Here is a 23,215-nt window from a genome sequence, read left to right on the forward strand (position 1 = left end):
AATGATGGCTATTGTGGTTGTCGTTATTTTTGTATTTGTTATTTTTATAGCTCCATAGGCAAAAAACCCACATTTTAAACATTAGGTAGGAGCTTAGTATCTGGGTCTTATTTAGAACACCAGGCTCTGAAATTGCCTCCTGTGAAACTTTAGTAATGTCTTTCAATGGCTGTGTATTGAATGACTGACTTAAATGTTTCTTTGTGCAAGGAGGAGCAGTGCTGCTTGGAGAGCTTGCAGTTTGCAAGGCGTTTTTGATACGGACACAGAGTAAGCCAGTAGTTGTCTTTATAATTATTTATTGATGGAGAAGTGAAGGAGTGATATTTAGACCAAGAACTGTTTTCAGGAAGAAACAGCCTGTTTTCCCCCCAAGCTCATTTCTGAATATCAGGAGAAAAAAAAATCTTGAAAACCTTTAAAAATGTCTGAGGCTAAATTGCTTGAGTTGCTTCCTGTCTGTGCTACATTGGACATCCACAAGTATGTATCTGTACGTTAGGACTTTTGCTTTGAAGCTGGCAGTGTAGGCTGCCTCTGCTTTGATTCCAGCTCTATAGAAGTTAGAATTCATTCCCAGTGCTCATGCCTGCCTTCATCTGGTACCCTTATCATCTGCCTTTGCACCTAATAGAGCAATAACATCTGTCCCTTTAATCTAGCAGGCTGAGGGAAGGTGGACATACCCGGGCAGTGGAAAATAATTTGATAGTACAGGAACAACTAGAAATAATGGGGGACCATGATGCAGATGCTTAGATGAATGCCTATGCTCAGTTTTACTTGAATTGACTCTTCATCAACCGTGCTTGGTCTGCATGGGCTCTTGCACAGCCTCTTTTGTGTCTCTGCGGTGATATCTTGGCTTCTGATTTCTGGGAGAATGTGACGGGGCAGACGGGGATGGTGCAGAGAGATCTAGTCTCGTCCTTGCAGGTGTTGTTGGCACAGTCTCTATGCCTTGCAAAGAAACTGCTTTCCATCCCAAGCAGCTTTGCAAGCAGACTGTCACATACACAATTATTGAAAGGAAACTATAGACTAGATAATCCGACTGTGGACCAAAGCTTTGCTATTGCTTGTGGTTACATGTGTTAGGTCATAAGTAGCATTCACAAACAAAAATGTTATTTAGGGAAAGATTTTAAGGTTTCTCTAATACTGGCCAGGTTAGAGGCTTGAACTTCAGTTTTCCATTTCTATCTTATCCTCATTTTAACCAGGGATTCCCTTTTCATCCTAAGAAATGCTTCTGATGGAATGTTCAGAGGAACATTTCAGCAAATTCATTCTCCAGAAAAGAAAGTTTAATAAAAAAATATTGCCTCCCATTCTAGTCACAAACATCAGTTTAGTCTTTAAAATTCACATAGCATCCTGCAGCCCTCAATTAACAAACAATAAAGTAAATTCACTACTCATCCAAACTATCATTATGAAAAGAGCTTTTGTAAATATATGTTCTTACAGCTGTTCCAAATGCCACCTTCTACACGGGCTTTAGATGTATTTGCTGCATTAAATAACAGCAATATATGTAATTGAATACACTTATTGATAACTAGTTGCCTACTACAAAATGTCTATTGAATTTCAGTGGCCTAGTGTGGCTGAGGTCATGGTACATAAATTTGATTGTAATCCCAAATTAAATTTACATATACCTGCTATACTATAGCAGTGAAGAAAATGAAACACAGCCTCCCTGAATATAGCTTTGAGAACCTAGACAATTTAATCTCTGTTGGTCAGATTAGTTACGTGTAGAAGTTAACTGCTGCTCCATTGAAACAACTGTATTAATGACGCTTACTATCTAGAAGAATCGAGGCCTATGGTCTTTTAAAATACAAAGCAAAATTCTCAGAAAAAATTAGAGATGTTATGTGACATATCTGGGATTTTTTGTACTGTATGCCTGAATAAAAGTTACTAATGCAAGAATGTCTTATTTTCAGAAATAAGTAAGTTACTGATATGCTGAGCTGTTTTATTTGTTAGTTATTTGGTTGCTGCTTGCCCAATACTACAACATATAACCTCTGACTCTCTAAAAAATTGCTTTTATGTTTTTTTTTTTTATGGAGTTATTTGTGTCTAGAGCATTTGCCAATCTCAAGAGAAATGAAATTTCTTTCACCATCTTTTGTCTTGAAGCTTGAATTGTTTAGCATTATGTCTTAGTTGCATTTGAGTCATATTGCTGTATAATGGTTGCACTCTGTCAAGCATTCGTGGGGCAAAGAGCATATTGTAGCAGCATAAAAAAGCAATACTATGAATGTTATACAGCAATGGGAAGATTTTTAGATTTTACAGAAGAAAGTGGTTTTTGGGCTGAAGGTTTTATCAAGTGAATTCTGACTTATTACTAGTAATCAGCGGACTGCTTTTCTAGATGAGAACTATTTGCACCAGCACTTAGCAGCTGTGCACACCTCACTGAAATCTTGTGGTAATAATTTTGTTTTTAACATGATTTGACTAACAGATTGTATGCCTGTTAAAATTAAATATGAAGAAATATGGTAAAAGCTACCTAAAACAGAATACACGAACTTACTCTGTCTGCTAGTAAAATTAAATTATTAATGGTTTAATTTCTTATTTTTTCCACAGGATTTGAGGTTCCAATTAAAACTGTGTTTGGGCCATTGCTTTGCCTGCCAGTACTTAATCTTCTCTGAAAGCCTCATCACTTATCTGAAACAAAAGAAGAACGAGGTGAGGAGAGAGAGTAATGAAATGCAGCATAGCACATCTGTCAAAGGAAAAGAAAGTAGCTTTAAAAAAAATATTCAGGATCAATGACATTAAAAAATTATTTGTTGAGCACTAAATGTGTTCATGTTAGGCATCTTAATTCTAAGGGATCTGAAACGACCATTATGTTCTTGCGTACACTGAGGGTTTGGTTGTTTATGTTTAAGAGATTTACTGTTGATGCAGCCACAGGATACAAATGACTGATCAAAATAGATGCTCTGGAATTGCTAAATGCACCTCTCTGTACTATAGAGTCCTTTGGAAGATTGTTTGACATCTTGTTGCTGAATTTATTAATAGAATTAACATTTCTGAAGTTATTTAAAATTCAGTTTTGGGTCAGTCTAGATTTATATTTTCCAAATATGCATAATGCAATATTGTGTACTGCATTAAGAGACTTAGCTATTTCAGCACTTAGAGCTGTGCTATCCTTTGTTGTTGATAATAGATCTTCCTAAAATTCCTGGAATTGACTTTTGCTATTTCATTTAGGATTGCAATAATATACAACAAGGCAGACGTAACTGGAGGTGACAGAGAAGAGTAGTACAGTGATTTAACCTTGGTGGGATAAGGATGTAAGGAACACGTGGTTTGAAAAATATAGACGTTTTTTGAGTCTGAAAAGCATAGCCTGCGGTGACCACCTCTGTAGTCACTGCTGACTTCCACCAAGAGAAAATATTGGGATCTCAGTTCTTATTTTTCCTGTTCACTCATTTTTTTGTCTACATTCTCAGATTTTTGCCAAGGGTCAGGTTAAAACTAATAGTAGCTGATGCAGACCAGGCTCAGTTGCTCCTGAATATCCTTTCACCCCAGCCCCCTTACCTGAAAACCAACAGGCTAGAAAGCTTGTTGGCTTCTCGCCTTTTCAACATCAAATATCATGTATTTGGTTTGGGACTGTTAAGCATGCACCCTATCTAGAGTTTCTCTCAATATAACTATTTATAATCTTGCTTTTCTAGCTGTATCAAGGGTATCATTGAGTAGATGGGAAAATAATGTTGAATGTGGCATCATCAGACCATTGATAGCCATAGGCCATGCAGAAAATAGCTGGTGGTAGCTGTCAGCAATAAGTAAAACCAGGTTTAGTAGGTGTGTTTTTAAAGCATACATGTTGCTGAGGGACAGTTGTACCTCCATATCCAGAGTTGGTGAGGTACATATCTGATTGTCACAAGCATTCCTAAAATAATTTCTGCAACTGGTATCAGAAACTACTTTTACACATGTAGATTTGTTGGATAAGTCATGCTTGCCATGGCTTGCCAAATAACTTCATAGTTTCTCAATCTTGTCTTACTGTAACTCTGTCTTACAGCAAAGTTGTCTTGTATATTGCCCATCTAGGTTATCATAGCTGCTAAAAGCAGTGGACATTTGCACAAAACCATTTTGACCAACATTCAAGCTTACAGAATTTGATTGAATAATCCATTTGTTGAGCAGCTACAGTAGGGATCTCATTGTATTGGTCTCTGAGACTGGAAAAGATGATGAGACGAAGAACATTTGTATAATTTAATAAAAATTACTTCCTAGCATTGTTTATGGGAGCAAGATGAGCTGCTTATGTAGAATTAGTTACCAACACGGTCCATCTTCAGAAAAAAAAATATTTAAACTTTAAATGAACTGCTCTAAATAGGATTTAAAAAAGCACACTTGATTTGTCTATAGCTTCTCAACTTTTTTTCAGTGTCATATAATTGCATTTCAAAGCTATTCTTTCAATACACAGAGATCCCAAATTTAATGCCTTAAAGATTCTCTGATATTTTCTTGTTTGAAAAATTAGCTTTTCCACCTTCAAAACCTTCCTGCTTCCTCAGAACCCTATTAGTGAGGTATGTTAACTTAAAATAAATAATCCTGGAAATTATTAGCTTTTTATAAGCATAATTACTTTATCATTAAGAGATGACATTAAAAAAAAAAATCTTACACTGAATTAGTGCCTAAAATGAGTAATGTGCTAATTGTGTATGCAATTTAATTGGGACCCCTACTGATACTGAAAATGGTCAAAGTTTTATTGCGGTTTCTAATGAAAAAGAGACATATGATTACAGTAAAGTATGCGTGTGAGTGGGATGTCTGCGGGTCTTTATTCCCCAATAATAATTTCAACCTGTTGACTGACATCAGAGGTTTTTTCAGCCCAATGACTGACATTAACAGGAAGATAGAGTTTCAAAAGATAATTATGTTCCCAACATTCTAGCAAAAATACATGGCTTTGCAGGAAAATAAGAAAAAGGATCTTTAAAATGCCCTGACTAAGGAAAAGCCACTTTGTAAGCTACTCTAAAAGATTCTACAGCAGAAGAAGACCTAATTAATGTGCCAAGTTTGGAGAGGGTTTTCGGTCAGAACCTTAAACTCTTGAATATGGCAGGATCCATAAATAAAATTTGTGAATGCAGGGAATTTTCTGAGGGTTCTGCTCAGGAAAGCAGACTGCCTTCCTCCTTGTGTGCTCTGAGTATCTCCCTCTTTCTTCTGGGTACGTATACTACATCCTATTTCTTTGTAAGGTGCCCATATTTGGTATTAAAACCAGTGCCTCAGTCTTGCAGCAGTAGGAACATTTACTTTTGGGTTATAGGTTTTGTGTTTAAAATCAAAAACATTATCGTACATGTGGTTTGCAGGCTTCGTGTTTTATCGTTTATTATACTTGCAATTTCAACTGTAAACACAGAAAAATATCCATTTTGCTTATGGGACAGCTTATTGTTCCTATTGAACAGTAACAAACCTTATGGTATGAATGGAAGAATTTGATTTGTCTCCGTTATTAAGTATACTAGCTGTGTGATTAGACATTACTCTCATAAACCATGTCTTATGTTGCTACTTTACAAATTCCTGCTAGCTTGTACAAGCAGTGAAGTGTTTGGCAGTGAAGTCCTTAAGCAGATGCAGTATATGTCAGCACATGGCTCCTAGCCATTGCCAAGTCTTTGACAGTATTACAGGCCTTCAAGATGAAATGTGGCTTCTTGGATAATTTGTATAATGCACCTTTAAGGTATTAATAGTTTCAAGATGCATTTGGATTTACAAGCTATAAAAGATAAAGCATGCTTTGCAGTTTCTATTTTAGATATAACACCATTTAAAATGCTTGAGGCTTCTCCTCCATACAGTGAATGGTTTGCTCTGAGGATCTTAAACATTCATTTCTACTGGTTCTCATATCAGGGATTCTGTATTAATATTGCCATAGTGAAATAGGAGACTGACTGCTGGGAATCTCCAGGCAATCAAGGAAAAATATTGTGCAACAATACTGTCCTTTTTACTTTCCTTAAAGGTTTTGAAAGCAATTTACAAACATTAATAACATGTTATGGTAAGCTCCTGAAGCTGGATCTATGTGAGCATTGGGTCCTAGAAACTTAAACTGAGATCAAAATGGGTAACAGCTATGCTATGTCAGCACAAACTACCCCATCCTTTGCTGGGCTTCATTTTTTGTAGACGCTCTTGGACATCCATAAAATTCTAATTCAAAAAATGTCCACAGGTTGCAGTTTCCCAACTCTGGAGTCTACTTTTTCAGGCTGAGCTTTGATCTTCAGTCAGGGCTTTTTATTAACTCGATCTAAACTTTGAAAGAATCTGAATAATCAAAAAGAAAGTAAGTCACCAAATGTAGAGGAAATACAGGTTCATTGAGTCTTCTGAGAAAAAAATCAGCTTTCTAATAGCAGAATTAATCTTGCCTAGGTGTAGAAACTTTCTTAGTTAGAATGATTGTGTTCAACATTCAATCTGTTCTACGCTGTTGAAAGGCTAGACCCAACAATTGTGAATTATGGATAAGGAGGAATAGCCACATTTGCAAACATCAAAGAGCAAAGCCTTAGCTGTGTTTGACAGGCTTTTTCTTTTTCCTTCTTCCTCCCTCCCCCATAATTCCATAAAGTGTTTGTTTAAATTTTACAGCGTGTTCTGTATATTAATGTGAAACTTTCATTCTGTATTTACTACTCCCAGCCAAGATGGTTTAATGTAGGGTAGGAACTACTGAATTATCTGTTGTCAGAAAGTGCCTAGCAAATTATTATGCTTGTATCTCATTAGTTCATCCCACTGGAACGTCATTCCAACTTTCACAGGCTAAAAATGTGTTAGCAATATATTTTGTAGTGATTCCAAGATAAGTTGACAGAGTTAATCTAAGTCACAGAGCAGACAAGGTAGACAATAGTACACTATATTACTTATTCTTTTGTGCAAGAAATGCTCCTTTTGATATCAATGGAAATCAATGATGCAAACGGGACATTTTTCTCATTGTCCGGTACTATAAATCACATGAACATATACCCTACTATTTGAAACGTGATCTCACGTACTCTTCTTGTTTCTACTTACAATATCAGAACACTATTTTTAAAGATAGAATTTAATCATTTATTAGAGATAACTTGAAATATCAAGCAGTAAAATATAATTATTCTTTTAATTACATACATAAAATAAAAAACTCAAAGATACTATAGAATTCCAGCAATGCAATTTCTCAGTTATTCACCACGGAGACAGTTTCTTGCAATATCCCAGACTTCTGTCCTTTAAGATAAATGTATTCTTACGCAATCCAAATTATTTTACAATTTTTAAAGTCTCATTTTACAAATCACTGATGTATTAACTTAGCTTAATCATTTGAGTTTAGTCTAGCAAAAGCACATATGTGGTAGAGATGTTTCTTACTTCTTCCAACATATTCTATAAACCAGTGAATCAGTAACAGGAAAGATAAAATGAATAATTCAAAGGATCAATGTTGACAAAAGACCAGAGATACTTAGAGTATTAATATATTTTTGGTTTTGTGCCTGTAGGCCATAATTTTACAGATAAAACATATTTTTGAGTAAATAAAGCTGATCAATTTGTACTATATCTATAAATATAGTAGTATGTGCTTCCACCAGCATTAGAAGGGTTGTGTGAGTACATTCTGTGATATATTTTGCTGGGATCAAAAAGGCAATAAATGATTAAATATATATCTTCTGCCTGACACATTTCACTTATGCTTCCACAAAAGTGATCATAGCCTGCTCTTTTTATCTTTTGACTGTTAGTGCTTCCCAGCACAGGGGAGGCCTGTGGCTCCAAACAGCAGTTCCCGAACTATTGGAATGCTGCTGGATTTGAACCTTTGCTACCTTGCTCAGAAGGAAATCAGCACTGAATTGTCCTTCTTAGGCTGTCAGCGAACAGCAAGGCTAGAAATATCAAGATGTTAGAGGACCTCAAATTATTTTAGGCACAGGGGCTCTAAGGTGCCTCTTATCCTGGTGAAATCTTACCCCAGGCTTGCAGCAAGACAATATTTTCATGATCTTTTACTCGAACTGCCAAGTAAGTTTGTGCACTGCATCCTAGAGTTGGGGCAATGAGACAGAGCAGCACAGCATTGGCTTTGTTCCTTGGTAGCATGTGATCACCAAAGGCCAAGTACAACTTCACTTAAAACTACATGTAACAGTGATAATTTGCTTTTGTTAACAGCTAAGAAAAATAATAATATCAGAATTAACATTCTGAGCATCTCTCTTCAGTTGCAGAAACCTCTGCTTCCCTTTATTCCCAGAAACATTATTTGGAGATTTTCTTGGATACTAATTGGTATGTAGGTTTCAGGTGGCTTAGTATACTAAACGTCTGCCTCCGGAGAGTTAGATAAAACTCTCTGTAAGTACTGATCTCATCCTAATCCTTGGTAGGCATTCTTCCAAATCTTAAAACTAGAAATGCAGTCACGTCAAAATAACATATATTTTTTTTAACCTAAGTAGCTAAGTGCTTGAAAAAAAAGAATAAGTGCTGCAGGTCAGGACTTACGTAAGTGGGAAAGTATGAACAGTGGCAACATTGTCTTGGTGGTACCATCCTTTGTGATACATGTCAAATTCAGCTGAAAAACAAAGATATAAGAAGGTGTCAAGTATGGAAAAAACCTATATGAAAACAAAGCAAAACAGCATGTGTAAGCTCTTAATTTAATTACTGAAGATTTATTTTGATTTGTATCTGAAACACAGCGGGCAGAAGAGAGAGAAATTACATTTGCTGGAATAAAAATAGATCGTTCCAACACACAATATTTTCCATTAAGCTCTCTGTAGGTTTACAAGCCTCTATTCCTTCATTTAAGGAGGTTTTACATTTTCAACATAAAAAAGCATAACAAGGTAGAAATACTGGATATATCAAAACTATTTCAGCAGAGTGGCTCGTTCCTTACAGTGTCAGGAAGTTTGGGGCTAGAAACTGAGGGAAATCGAGATTTGTCAGATTACTCTCCCTGACCTCTTCAGAAACCCCACTGGAGAAATTTGTTATCTCACCCCCACTGTCAGGAAGACTCTTTATTTCAACTGCATAGATACAAACCCACTTCAGTCACCCAGCTCTTAGTTTCCATCTGTGGGATGTAGAAAATTTGCAGTCTCTGTGCAATCTTTGTCTAGAGGATCTCTGCATATGTGCAGGTTGGCTCTATAAGTAGGAACAGAGAATTTTGAACCCGTCTCAGCACCTTTTAGCAGAGCTCAGGCAGCAGCACTGGCCATCAGCCTTTGCTCTGTGCTGTGCCCTCCGCAAAAGAGCCCGAGACAGGGCACGTCTGCAACCAGAGCTTCCTCGCAGCACTTGGAGATTCTCTTCCAGAAACTGGATGGCAGACCTGCTCAAAGCTGTCAGCTATTAGAGAGCAGAAACTAACTTCTAAAAGAAAGGTGACTTGCCAGTAAAAGTTGTTTGAGTGCTTGGCTGCACATTTCGCCTGCCTTTTCCCATGTCAGTCTCTTTAAGATAGAATTACAGTCACTGTCCAGGTGTGAGGGCCAAAAATAGCTTTAAGTGTCAGTGTAGAAGGGCATGTGTTGTGTCCTCTTAGAAAGCGTAATGCAAAGAAGCATTTCATAGCAGAGAGCAGATTCTGGATAAGCAACTGTCCTTTTATGGGCCTGCAGTGCATCAGGTATATAGCAAGCTTGACAACACTGCATTGAAATATAGGAGCATTCAAATTCATATATAAACAGCTATACCCAATAATACAGCATGGACATTTTAAAAGCCATTTGGAAATGGAAATACAGACAGAGATTAGGGGAAAAGATTGAATTATAATTCAAATATCCCATATTTATAAATTATCTAGTATCTATAACACTTCAAAATAGGATTTATTTGCTTTAATAATTCATGGAAAGTTCACAGTAGGTAATTTATTAATAATACAGTGTCATCAATATGGATTTAGCCCAGTTCCTATTTCTGTTCTGTTGAGCCTACTGGTCTGTTTTATTGCTGCAGCAAGAAGGTCGGTTTTAAACGACAGTGAAAGGAAGCCTATTACCTTCTTTTCAAAATAAAATATAGATATATCTGTGGAATATAAAGCTTCAGTTTGAGGTCAGGAATAACTACAAATGTGGAATTAAGCATACGCTCCAATTTAGATGGACACTAAAGGTCACTATGCAGAAAAATACTTACATGCACTTAGATTTGAGTCACGCCACTAAAATCAATGGAATCACTTTTATACTTATTGGAATAATTATCCTATTAAGACACTTACTTAAGTGTTCTGCTGATTCAGAGCCAGAATATTCAAGCAGTCTGCAGACGCAAAGCCTATCACATCAGAAGTGTATCATTTGCAGTCTGTTTACCAAATTCCTTAATATTCCATCATTAACTTCAGCTGTTTCTTGTATTCTTGATTTATAAATTAGTATTGTCTCTACAATAAGTGTGCAGGCATTGATCTGCAACTGGTGCGTTTATAATGGCAACACTAGTAGGGTAGGCCTAATTATTAAATTATTTGCAGTCAGATTTTTTTCTTGTTTTTACCAAATAGGTTTCTCAAGCAGCAATAGTCTGGAAATGCATCTGAAACAATTTGTTGTAGAGCAACTAATCTTGATGTTTTCAGGAAAAAAGCCAATATCTGGTTAGTGTTATTGCTAAAGAGGTTAGGATTGTCGTTCTTAAGAAACTACATCTGTTCATTCCCCTGAGAAGATTAGAAACAAATGTGCACCAAATAAGTCAGTCTGGTCATGATTATTTCATTTAAGCACTCTAACAAGTAAAAAATTGATAAAAATAGAAGGAATGGAATGGGTTGATTTAGTCCATATCCAGAACTGCACACTGTAGCAGCACAGGTGATTTTCCATTATAGTTTGCTGCTGGTGATGCCAGATTTACTGGTGGCTGTCACAGTTTCTACCATGTGTGTGCAGCCTGTTTGCTCCATAACTTTTCAGATAAAGTAGTTGGGAAACTTCTGTTGTGAATATATTTTGAAGTGAGGGATACAGTGCATTGAATGGGCAGAACAGTGTTCAAACACAAGCAGGAGATGGACTAAGAACTGAATTTCAGTAGTATTTGCTTTGGTTTATGTTGGTGCAATAGCGGATAAGTGGAGGAGAAGTGGCAAAAGAACGTATAGATGAGATTTGTGTCATGATGTTTAGCACTATCAGTTCAAAACTGTTGGCAACTCAAGGGCTCCCTGTTGTATCTCTAAATCCACACTTCAGATGCTCTAGTAAAGGACCAAACCAATGGAAACTGCGGGTACCGCCGGTGCTGGTGGCTGTAGTTCATGGCTCTGCTTGGAGTTAAGTGAGAGAGGGAGCATATTTATCCCTTGCTGTCATAGAAGAGTTGTGGCTTATGTTTTTGTGCTGCCTCAGTCTCCCGTGGGTAGTTGTAAAATCTCTCTCTAGAGTGTCTGTCAGCCATGATCAAACATTTTATGGTGAAATGGCAAGATTATTTTGGAATCAGAGATGGTGACTTCTAAAATGCATTTTGCAGTGTGGATCTGTGTACGTCATAGAACAATATTGTCTCTGAAACTGTAATTTCTGATTCGGATCTTTCCCCAAAACTATTTCTTAGGTAAGAAACACAAGCAGAGGAAAAAAATATCTAAGGGTTTTCTTTTTGGACTTTTTTTCCTTTTTTTTTAATTTTTAAATTGAAAATCTTTCTCAAGTTCTATTTGCTAGTATTTTCTATAAATAGCAAGCAAGTTGATTTACAGCAGGATCTCTATCAGTCTTCTGCTGATGGCTATGTAGAGTTTTACCAATTGTATGGAATTTCTTGTTTTGGGCAGTTCTCAAACTTTAGCTGGTACAACACTTCTAACAGTATCATGAGATTACCAATACCGCTGAGATATGCTGCTGTTTTATGATTGTTCCTTAAGCCAATGCATTTTCTCTTTTAGAAAAATCAAGATGCTTGTCTAAATAAAAGTAGAAAGGTTTTTATGGAAACACAGTAAATGATTCACTTAGTCACTGATTTGTTTTCTTCGCTAGTGAACATTGTTTGCATGCAAATGTCTGGCATTAGATGAAAACATGTGTTGAATCCCTGTCTTGGAGCTTTGTCTTCTTTAGTGATGAAAAGGGTTTCCTGCCCTGGATCAACATTATTCAAGGGTGGTTGTGTATGTACATTTCAGTGTTTATGATTATATAAACACACAGTATTTGATTTATAGATGTGATATGCTACCTTAAGGTACAAAAGCAGTGCTTTGTGGTACATCATCCTGCATCTTCCTTTTTTTCATATGTGTTAACTACCACCCATGAAAAGAGCAGCATAGTTGATATGGGAGAGATTTCCAGAAACATATAACGACATAATACCTAGTCTGATATATCTGCATACTGTGAATCAGAGGAGATCAGGGAGAAATTTATTTTAAAATCTTTCTAGCAAAACTGTTACTGATTTTTAGGCATTTGTCTTTTTATTCTTTCCCTTACCAGTTCTCAGCCAATGGACAAGGACATACTGTATTGCTGCTACTTTTTGTGATTCATTCCTCCTAAAACAATCTGTTCTTTTAGCGGTACTTGTTATTAATCAAGGGTTTTTTCCTCCATTAGAGTCATTGTTGGCTCAGTCACTTTGGTATATATAATCACCAACATTTTCCATTACACTAGTGAATAGGTACTCTTATATGTCTGTCAAAGGGATGCTGGTACATTTAGTGTGACGCTTTGCAATTTCAGTGAGAACACTAATGGTTGAAGTGTGATTTCTTTTTTTTTGCTTTTTTTTTTTTGAGAAAAAAATTGTGTGTTCCCCTCAGAGAGAAAAGACAGAAAAAGGGTGGAAAGTTCAAAACTCAATTTATTTTTGTACCATTAAAATGTTCAAAAGTATATATGAATACTCTTACAGAATCAATCATTTCATAATGTATCTGCAGAGACACTACACTTGTGTTTCTTAAAGAGAATGCTGAAAAGGCTGAAGTATCAATTTTGTACAGTAGTGTGTGTACTTGCAGAGTACAGCACAAAAATTCTCACCCTTACAAATTAAATGGAGGAGAGAGAGAGAGACAGTGTGTGGAGATAAAACCTTTATTGACATGGTATTGTCTTCTGTGCACAAATGGTACAATTTCTGCCTGGAATACATTGAAAGACAGACAGAGAAGACATAATACATCATCACTTAGATATTGATGACATCTTTTAATGCAAGAAGGTAATTGTTTTGATACTAGGAAAAATATTCTCTGATAAATACTCCAAAAATGAATTAGTCTTTTCATGCAATTGATGCTTGTTCTCTAACACTTAGAGAATATTCTGACAGACTACTATAAAACCAGAACAAAAGAAAGGAAGGAAGAAAGAGAAAGCAAAGCAAATACATGGCTACACAGCTCTGTTTTCAAAATTGTTTTATCTGAATTTTTCAATTACTTTTTTTTTTTTTTTTTATTACCACTGATGAATGTACTTTTCTTTTCCAGACTTCACATATTACCTGTATGGGGTTTTTTTTCCTATTAATTTTTACCTAAGCCTTATGGTTTTCATTCTATAATACAGTTAAATTCTATCTTTTCTTTATTCTTCTCCTGTCCTTCACCTTCCTTGGTAATTGTTTTGTAGAGATCTGATGAGAAATCTTCCATTCCCACACCTCAAACATTAGTAGTTTATCTCTTTAAGTGGTTCTGCAGCATTGTGGAATTTTACTGCATCCAATCCAGGCAGTCAAAGCATCCTGCAAAGTCCTGATATAATTTTTCTTTATCTATTAGATCATTTAATCTACCCTGCTTACCCTTTGCATATTTTTCCCAATTAGGTTTTTACCTTTTAGCTTTGCCTCTTTTCCCATACTATTCCATACTTCTGTATTTTAACCATTTTCTGCTCCTACCCTTTGAAGCATTCATTCCTCAGAGCCATCGCTAATCCTCCTTATACATCCACATACTCCATTGTTGAGTCTGTATCCTAGCTTATTGGATAATAAGCTATTTGTGAAAGAGATTGACTGTGTGGTTTTCAATCTCGTGTACATTTACTTTAGTACTTAAAAAATATGTTGTGGGCCTGCCTGGTCACCCTGTGTCTTAAAACTAGAACTTACCGATATTTCAGTGTTATTGCAAACCAAATGGCTCTGCTGTCACTGCGCTTCTCCTGCCTCTTGCACGTGGTGGTCAAGGTGTGAAGAGAGCCGCTGGGGCTGCTGTATGCAGGAGGACACATTACACTGCAGCTGAGGGCTTTTCTCTTACACCCCAAACAAGACTGAACAGTCATTGATTCTCTGCACACAAATAATTTGAAGCAATTAGTTTGATGGTAACAACTAGTGCTGTTTAGAAGTTTTTTCAATGTGATGATTTAGTGCCATGATACTGATACTGCTATGATAATATGATATGATATATGATAAAACATCCCTAATTAGATTCTGAAGGAACCTGAGGAACAAAACTTTGCAGATGAGTTACAAAGTTACAGTAGTTCCTGTCTCACCTAATTTTTAACAAAGATGTTCTTAATGAAGAATAGAGTTTTCTTCCTGTTGGGATTTCCTTGGTTTGGGGAGGAGGAGGAGTGATGGATGTCAGCCGATGCAGCCAGTCTTCTCCTGTTGGCCCAGTTTGGTACCTATGCTACATATTCAGCTGGGTGACACAAAACGCCTAGGCATTAAATTGCTACTTCTTCCGAGATAGTTATCTTTTTTTTAAAAAAAAATGTGTTTATAACTTTTAATAACATTGTTAGAAAAATAGAACCTATTTTGAGTTACGTGATATTCTACCTTGTATAATTTATCTCTGTGTAGTTTCTAAATAAGTTAATGAAGTTATTGAGTAATCACACCACATGCCTCACAGCTTTTTTGGCTTCCTGCATATCTGAAACAGGCAGTGATATATTAGATGCTATCTCTTACAGAAGAGGTGTGGAATATTTTAATAGCCATTGTGCAATTCTATTTTGAGTTACACAACTAATGGGATTTATTGGTTTTCTTGTATTTGTTTTGTTTTCATTTATGCCTAGTTTGGCTTATATAAATCTGAACAGTGTAGTGGCTTAATTGCCAACAGAATCCAGGCTGAAAGCCAGCTTTTAAGGAGTACTAGTCCAATGCCAAAGTAATGTAGTGTATGAATCTGGCAGGAGGAGAGGAGGATGGAGGAAGGACCATACGGGCTGTGGCTGTAAATTACTGTGTTCTGTATCTCCCTATTGGAATGTCATGCTTTAACTGTGAAAAACTGTGGAAAGCTGTATTTTCTAGATAATTTCCTTTTTATTGTTACTTTTTTCCACTCAGTGTTATTCTAATAGTTTGGAGAAAGAGGCCGTCAATAACATGCTTTAAATAAAAGTAAGTGTAAGTGAATTGGGTTGGATAGGATTTCTTTAAGAAAGCAGCTGTAGCTCAGAGCTGTAGATGATATAATCAATTAGATGATTTAAGGTGTAGACCCTCTTCTCATTTTTTTGCTGTGCTGCAGTGGTTGTTCATTGAAGCAAGAAGTTCTTTCCTGAGAAGTTTGTTTCTTCATTCATAGTGAAGCCTTTCTGGAATTGCAGAGCAGAAGTTTTATTGTGTACTGTCCTATTTTAGTAGTCAGCTTAAAAGACTATTAACCTACACTATCATACCTGAAAATCACTCCTGTATCATTTCAGAAATACCTATCAAAGCTGCTGCCCCCAAAAAGAACAAACTAGCTCAGTGAAGAGCTTCTGTGAAAGTTAAACTGGAGAAGGAAGGCAAGTGTAGGTTGGAAGAAAAGGACATATTCTTTTTAGAATAACCCAGTCTTTTCCAAAGGAATGTGTTGTTGCACAATTATGCACAGGATGCATTGTTGCACAGTCAGTCCAAATATACTGGTGTTGGTAAACTTCACTGTTTCATGTGGTATGATGAATGTCCATTTCTCTGTTTGTTTTAGAAAATCAACTCTAGACAAGATTTCTGATGTGATGTGAAAACATTGAGTTGACAGTTGGAGAAAAAACACATGAAATAGTACTTACACATGATATCATTATTAAATGACATACAATTATAATATAAATGGACATGCAGCAGTTGCTCTCAAGTATTTACAGATAATGTCTGTTACAAATACAATGAATTTACTGTTGAAACCAGCCTGTGCTGTACCTTAGTGTGCACGTGCAGCAATTCCATCTGAAATCACTTCTCTGTTGCTTTAAGAATCCGCTGTATTTGATCACAGAAGTTTTTTAGCCAGTTCCCAAGTGTTGCTTTGTCCCTTTCTTGTAGTAGAGCAGCCTTAGACTTTTTTGTATGTCTTGTTCAAAATAACGTCCTGTCCCACTGGAGGTGTGTTCTTGGGCTCACTTTTAGTTCCTGGAATGCTACCAGATTTGTGTTTACAAACAAACCAAGGTTATTCCATACCATTATATACGCAACACTTAACACACATTCCTGTTACTCAAATGTGTTTTCTTTCTCTGTTTCTTGTAAAATGTGGGCTTCATTTTTTTATGTGTCTGGCATGTCACAGAAGTTCAGCAGAATGAACTGTGGCAAACTGGTGTGCAAGTGAATGCTTCCGACAGGTCTAAATAAGACAGACATTGCAGAGATGCATCCTTGCTCCATCTGTGTGCAAACAACTACTTCACTTTTGCCTGGGGTTGTTCCAGGCTTTTTGCTGAGGAAGAAATACAAGCACACTGAATGTGTGATTTGCATCCTTCCCAAATTCATTGCCTTTCTTAAAATACTTAGCTGAATTTAGTGTTCAGTTTAAAAATGCTATTTCAGTAATTGTTTAAAGGCCAAGTAGTGAGGCACTAAACAAAAGCTATCATGTTTGTAAAGCAAAAAGCGTTTTCTATAACAGCTGCTTGCTATTTTGTGATGTAGTGGGGGATGGGAAGTCTTTGAAACCTACTTCATTAATCATTCCCAGCATTTGTGTTACTGAAATGTGAATATTACTTTTAAATGTGTAACTATGCTATTAGAGCCTTCTGTGATTTAAAGAGAGCTTTCAGAATACTAAAAAGTCATTATTTACTTTCTTCCAGTCTATTAGTGCAGAACAATCCTCACACGGGCTGTGCAGTGGCAGGGTTGATTGGTTCTCAGTGGACTTGTCTTGTTAATAGGAGAAAAGAGGCTCTTGCTGGTATTTCTGCTCCTGTCTCGAACACAACTTCTCTAGACAGCTAATTGTATTGCAGTCAAGCTTCCTCCCCAGTGTGACAAGGTGTAGGTATCCTCAGAATTTTACGTTGAGTAAATGCCTCCTCCTCACATGTGCCACAGCTTCCAGAGTTTACCGAACAAGACTGAACAACAGTTATGAAGAAGTGTCACCTTCCTTCAGCTCAGTGAAACCCCGATGTTGTGAAGCTGGGAATACCTCTAACCCCGGGGAGGTTAGGCAGCTTTGTTGAATCTCAACATTTTTCCCCTCTGGGCTCCTTGCACGTGTTCCTGGAGCTAGCAAATATTTACGTAATGGGGCCTGGATCACTTTGTCTCCTAAAAATTGAGTGCTTAGTGCGCTCTTTGTCTCACCATTAATTAAACTTCAGAGATGTGCTTATATAAGGCTAACACAGGGTACTTATGTTCTCCAACAAAGGTGCAACAGGTGTGCGCTGTTTGAAAGCTTTGCTGCAGTAGCTGTAGCTCTCTAGCTGGGAAGGAGTGAAAACGAAGCATTGCAGAGGTGGTGTTTACATGCAGTTCCTTGCAATACTACTGCCAGTGGCTATTTATTGAACTTGAGACACGTGTAGCTGCTGTCTGTCAGTAGTATTATCTCAGATGGCAAGACAGAACAAGTCAAGCACTATAATACAATGCAGAGTCTCATTAGATTTTAAACCATTTTTCTAAAATCATTAAAAACTGTATTTTCACCTGTGTTTATTAAACTGAGATGCGTAAAAACCCAGATTTCTGTTAGTTTGACTGCACATTTCACAACAGCGAAAGTCCTATTCAGTCTCTGTTGAAATTTCAATGAAGTAGCAGTATCTATCAGCTTCTTTTTGGCATGGCTTATAAATATTAACTCATGTGCAGACCGTCTCTGCAATTATGCAGTGAGAAGGGTTTTAAGGAAGAAATAATTCTATTTTCAAAGATTTGGAGAATATTTCAAGGGTGCAGGTTCATTTTACCCCAGCTTGTGTGCACCTCTGTGTCACACTGGGTAGCCCTGCTCCCTTAGAACTGACACTGGCAGGAGTGTGACCCTGACAGTGTCAGTTCTGCCCACAAATGTGGTTTAGTGAAATCTAAGGATCCATCTTTATACTTTCCTCCACTTTTGCTTAATGGGTGCTTCATGAGTCATTCAAAAGAATGTGGGTATTACGGATTTCTGGAGGACAACTGTGCACGTTGAGAAAGCAGCACAAGGCTTGCTCTTGACAGTGAGCATCCAAAATCCTGCTTGAATACAGTGACACGCACACGCTGCCCTGTTCAGGAGAGATCCCCTACAGGTATGATGCCCATGAGGGATGTCGCACCACCACTCTGTGTTGTCCTAATTCCCGACAGAAAGGTTGTTAAAGGCAGGTGGAATTTGAGAGCTGTGGGATGCTGAGGGCCACGTTGCCCAAAGGCTGAAATCCTGCACCAAGTCGTACCTAATGGTCTACATTTGTGTGTGCTTCTCACATCTGGCAGACAAGCAAATGACTGGCTTTTGTAACAATATGTTGTCTCTATGTATTTGTAACTTTTAATGAATGCAATAAAACATGACAGTATAATTTTGGATTTAACTATAGAGACATGCGAGTTTACATTTTGATCTGGCTGATATGCGGAGCACTTTTCAATCCAAATTTTCATGGTTTGAGTGAAACTTATGTGGTTAAAAATAATTTCAGCAAACAATGTAAAAGTGGTGGTGACCATTTATAATATGAACCACTAACAATTGAATAATATCTAGTTTATTTTCTCCAGGGTATAGTATCTAGTTAATGAATGTACTTGTACTTCATAAGTCATTCTCAAGAGCAAAAGGGAAAAAAATGAAAAATCCATTTTCTTTCAACCCCTTGGGTCTTTATTTAATTTTTAATGAAATAGAGACGATACTCCATCAATTGCAACAATAGAGCATTTTCAACAGAGATATTTGAGAAAACAGAGCAAAATCTTAAACTACCACCACCTCTAAAAATCCCCAACCTACAGCTCAAAAGAAATAAAGCAAAGGAGCTTCCTTGAGAAACAAAAGATACTTAAAATCAAATGTATTTTTGAAACAATTAAAGATTTGACAGTTACTTAATTTAGCTGTGAAATGTTCTTGTACAACATATAATAGAACACAGACAGTCAATATTAAGCATTCACATGATTTTTAGGTGGCATAAAACTTATTTCAGAGCACAAATCTATCAATACTGTGGTTTTGCTTTCTGGTTCTGGTACACATGACAATAGGAGCTCCAGGATAAGAACAGCTCTAACATTAATGTAATGTTTTTCCTTTTGTTACATTAAACATTGACTGTAAAGCTGTGTGCATGCTATAGGACAGTGTGATTCAAAGTTCAAATAACTGGATTCTGCTAAGTGAAGTAGTGTAGCAGGTTAATATTGTGTGAGATCAGAAAAATATTTTCCTCCTGTTCATTTAAAAGTGAGCTTTCACAGAGCCACAATTGTGTCATGATATAATCTGATTTAGCCCCCTGTGTATCACAGGCCATTGTATTTTATGCATGTATCCTTGTGGTTTTCTATGTGTGGTGTTTTGGGTTTTTTTTGTTTGGGTGGTTTTTGTGTTGGTTTTTCTCCACACTGATACCACTGGGCTCATCTGATTTTCATTTGAAGATACCAAGGGGAAAAAATAGGTCGTGGTGTTTGGATGTGGGTGGCAGTGTCCTTTGGTGGTTTATTCCAAAGATTAATTATCCTTAAAATATGTGCCTTATTTCCAGGTCACATTTGTCCATCCTGAGGTTCTTGCTAGATGGGATCTGCTGCCAGATTTACACTCAGTTTTATTGTTTTTTCTTAGATGGAGACTGAGATCCTCTGGTCAACTCTCAGTTCTTTGTAAATATTCATGGTTTGGCACTTTCCTAATGTTATGAAATTATTTGTTTATTTTGTTAAAAATGAATGCCAGGAGCAGATTCAGTTCTTCGGTGTCTGTCTTCCCCTATTTCATATAGTAGAATAATGAAATTGGGTTTGGTGCTTTTTTTTGGCAGAAAAAAAAGGAATCTTGCTGTTCAGTTTTTAGGAGGAAAGCTACCTGTGCTGTTTAGTCATCCCATTATTGTTTGCTTTCAGGGACCTTGGTCTATTGCCAAAAATCCATAATAGCTCATACTTTCACTGGGAAATCTCTCAGTCCGTGTAGTAAATCTTCTATAAAGTGGATGAAGGAAAAGCTCTCATTCTCAGACTAATGCAATATATTTCTAAGAAATATTTCTATTACAGCTGTTAGGGAATAGACAACAGCCATTATTAACTTGATTTTCAGTGCACCGTCCAGACTGCAAGCATTGAGTAGGTTTCTAGTACCTCTCTTTCAGAAAGCAGGTGAGGAATCTAGATCATCTCAGTGCATTAGTCTCAGTCACCTTTACATTATTATTGCCTTTTAAAGGTCCATTTAAAGAAAAAAAAAAGGTGGAGTTTGATTTACATTAATGATCAACATGTAATTCAGTCAAGACTAATGCTTATCTTTATCCCTGTGCTATCATCCTTGAATATTTCAGCAGGGACTTTGCATACTGCCTGCACTGTAATACCTAAAACAACAGTTTTGGAGAAAAAATTAAATCCCTTTTGTTTCATTGTCCAAAGCACATTAAAATTTTCTGCTACTTTACCACTGATGGCCCTAGTACTATTGCTTTTTCCTTTCTACTGTTGTTGCCAGAACATATTGCTGATCATTTATTTCCCTCTCCCAACACACTTTCCATAACTCGGTGCAGTGTGTGGAATTATCTTGCTACTCATACCAATTGTATGTACAAGTTGCATATTCAGTTGTTTATACCTTTGTTGCACACAGGACAGTGTGAAAATAAAAGCATATAGCATCAACTCTCAAACAGCATTTGAAAACTTTGTACAATCTTCAGAATTACATCTTTGTTGTGCATCACCAGCAAAATGACTCTGCATTGTAAGCTTAAACATCCTTTACATCCATTAACAGCTGAAACTCTCCTGATAGTGGGGGTTTTATTCTCGTGTACTGTGATTAGTTGTTTTGCTGCCTTAGATGGCACTTCTGCTAAATTTTTATTGCTTCATGTGCTCATGGCTCATTTATTGTTTTATTTTTCTTCTGTTTGCTTACTGAATAGATTTATTACCTTTGCACGAAATAATTCTTTTGAGATAACTACTTCCACAGGGGCTTCTCCACTTTTAAATTATTCTGCAGTTTCTGGTTTCAATTACATACAAAATATTGCTACCAATGTGCATGGCTTCTGAAGAGATGAAACGAGAAGAATTGGAAGAAACTCAATAATGGAAAAACAAACAAACAAACCAAACACCACACAAACTTATAAAATAAGTTCTCACTTTTAGACCTTTGTCTTTGAAGGAAACTTTTCTGAATGTTTGTTTGTTTGTTTGTTTGTTTGTTTGTTTGTTTTCCAGACTAAAAATTCTAGTGCTGCAGGTGAATCTTGGTATGCATGTTCAGAGGAGCTGCGTGAGAATGCTCAGTGGTCTGAGAAGCCCAGCTCACATGTATTCCTCTAGATAAATGCATGGTCAGATTTTCAAAAACAATTAAGCATTGCACATCTGCAGGTTGTTCTCAATCTAGTAAGATTTGGTTATGATCATGTGTCAAGTCTCTGCTGTGAAGCTGCCGAGACAGGTTAACAGTACAAAGCAAACAGCCATTTTGCAGAATGAAACAAACAAAAAAAATCTCTCCAAATTCTAAGTGAAAATCTTATAAAGAGTAGGGTAAGCAGATCTTGAATGCTTTCACTGTACAATCTAACCTCTTATTAGGTGACACTTACATTAGAAGAGTAGCTATTTAACAAGAGAGTAATTTCTACTGAGCACTCTAAAATTCAGACCAGCCTGCTTTTATAACTTGCTGTAGTTGCAAGGTTAGCTGTCACAGACTTCTGTATGGCTTATCTACAAATAGTTAAAGTGTAAATAAACCTGTTGTCATCTGAAGTACATAGTAACCTTAGTATTAACATTAGCAATAGTATTAACATGGTGAAAAGCAGAGGTGTTAACACATTCCCTAGCAACAATGCAGACCAGTCTTGTCACAGATATCAAGTTTCTCTGTATCACTGAACATCAGCTAATTAAAAAGCACATTTAGCCAGAGGAATTATTTTTATGAATTTGCAAATATGCTCTAAGCAAATACAAAGAAAAAGTAATAAAGCTTAACTTATGAACACTCTAACCTGTCTGCTATATACGTTTATATCAGCACTAAGATTATTCAGTATGATTGTAGTCTGCCTCTTTCAAAATATGTTCAGCTCATTTAAAACAAAAAACTAAATTCTTATCTTCCTTAGAACCTGACTATGAGAAACAAACTGAAATGGTGCTGAAATAATTGTTTTGTTTAACAGCCAAAGAGTGGTATTCGAAGTGACAAGACTTGGACATGCTTCAGTCACTCATGGATGGAGCTAAAGGAGCTTCTTATCTTTATATTGCTCCATAAAGTAACTGCCATGTCCATTCCTGGGGACAGGTGATTCCCCTAAATAATGACCATGGGTTTCTTATCTTCTCCAAAAGGAAGAGTAGGAACAGAACAGAAGGATGACTTTTCTCTCCTACATCTACCAATACGTGTACAATTCTGTGAAATTCTGCTTAAAATGTGTGCATGTGAACTTTAAAAGGTGGATGCATAATGACTGCTGATGCAGATCATGTAGACAGAGCTGTATAAATCATTGCATTTTATTTTATTGTTTCAGTTCTTGGTCTTCAAATTTTCAGAAAAGCAGATATATCAAACTACTTAGTGTCTTTTCTTCATGTATGGCTACTAAATGCAAGTACTTGAAAGTAA

General features: G+C 36.6%; 1 protein-coding gene across 6 annotated transcripts in view; it reads left to right on the forward strand.

The window, feature by feature from the left end:
• The window catches only part of TENM1 (teneurin transmembrane protein 1), an 814,857-nt gene that overhangs the window by 328,035 nt on the left and 463,607 nt on the right, over positions 1-23,215 (forward strand). For 3 of the 6 annotated variants that reach the window (XM_065077940.1, XM_065077939.1, XM_065077941.1), the window contains one exon: positions 2,620-2,724. The exons of the other annotated variants lie outside the window; for them this stretch is intronic. The gene's annotated coding sequence lies outside the window, so the exon portion shown is untranslated. The remainder of the gene's footprint in view (positions 1-2,619; positions 2,725-23,215) is intronic. 6 annotated transcript variants of the gene reach the window in all.

Source organism: Columba livia, chromosome 12 (genome assembly GCF_036013475.1).
Source record: "Columba livia isolate bColLiv1 breed racing homer chromosome 12, bColLiv1.pat.W.v2, whole genome shotgun sequence".
Taxonomy (NCBI): Eukaryota; Metazoa; Chordata; class Aves; order Columbiformes; family Columbidae; genus Columba; species Columba livia.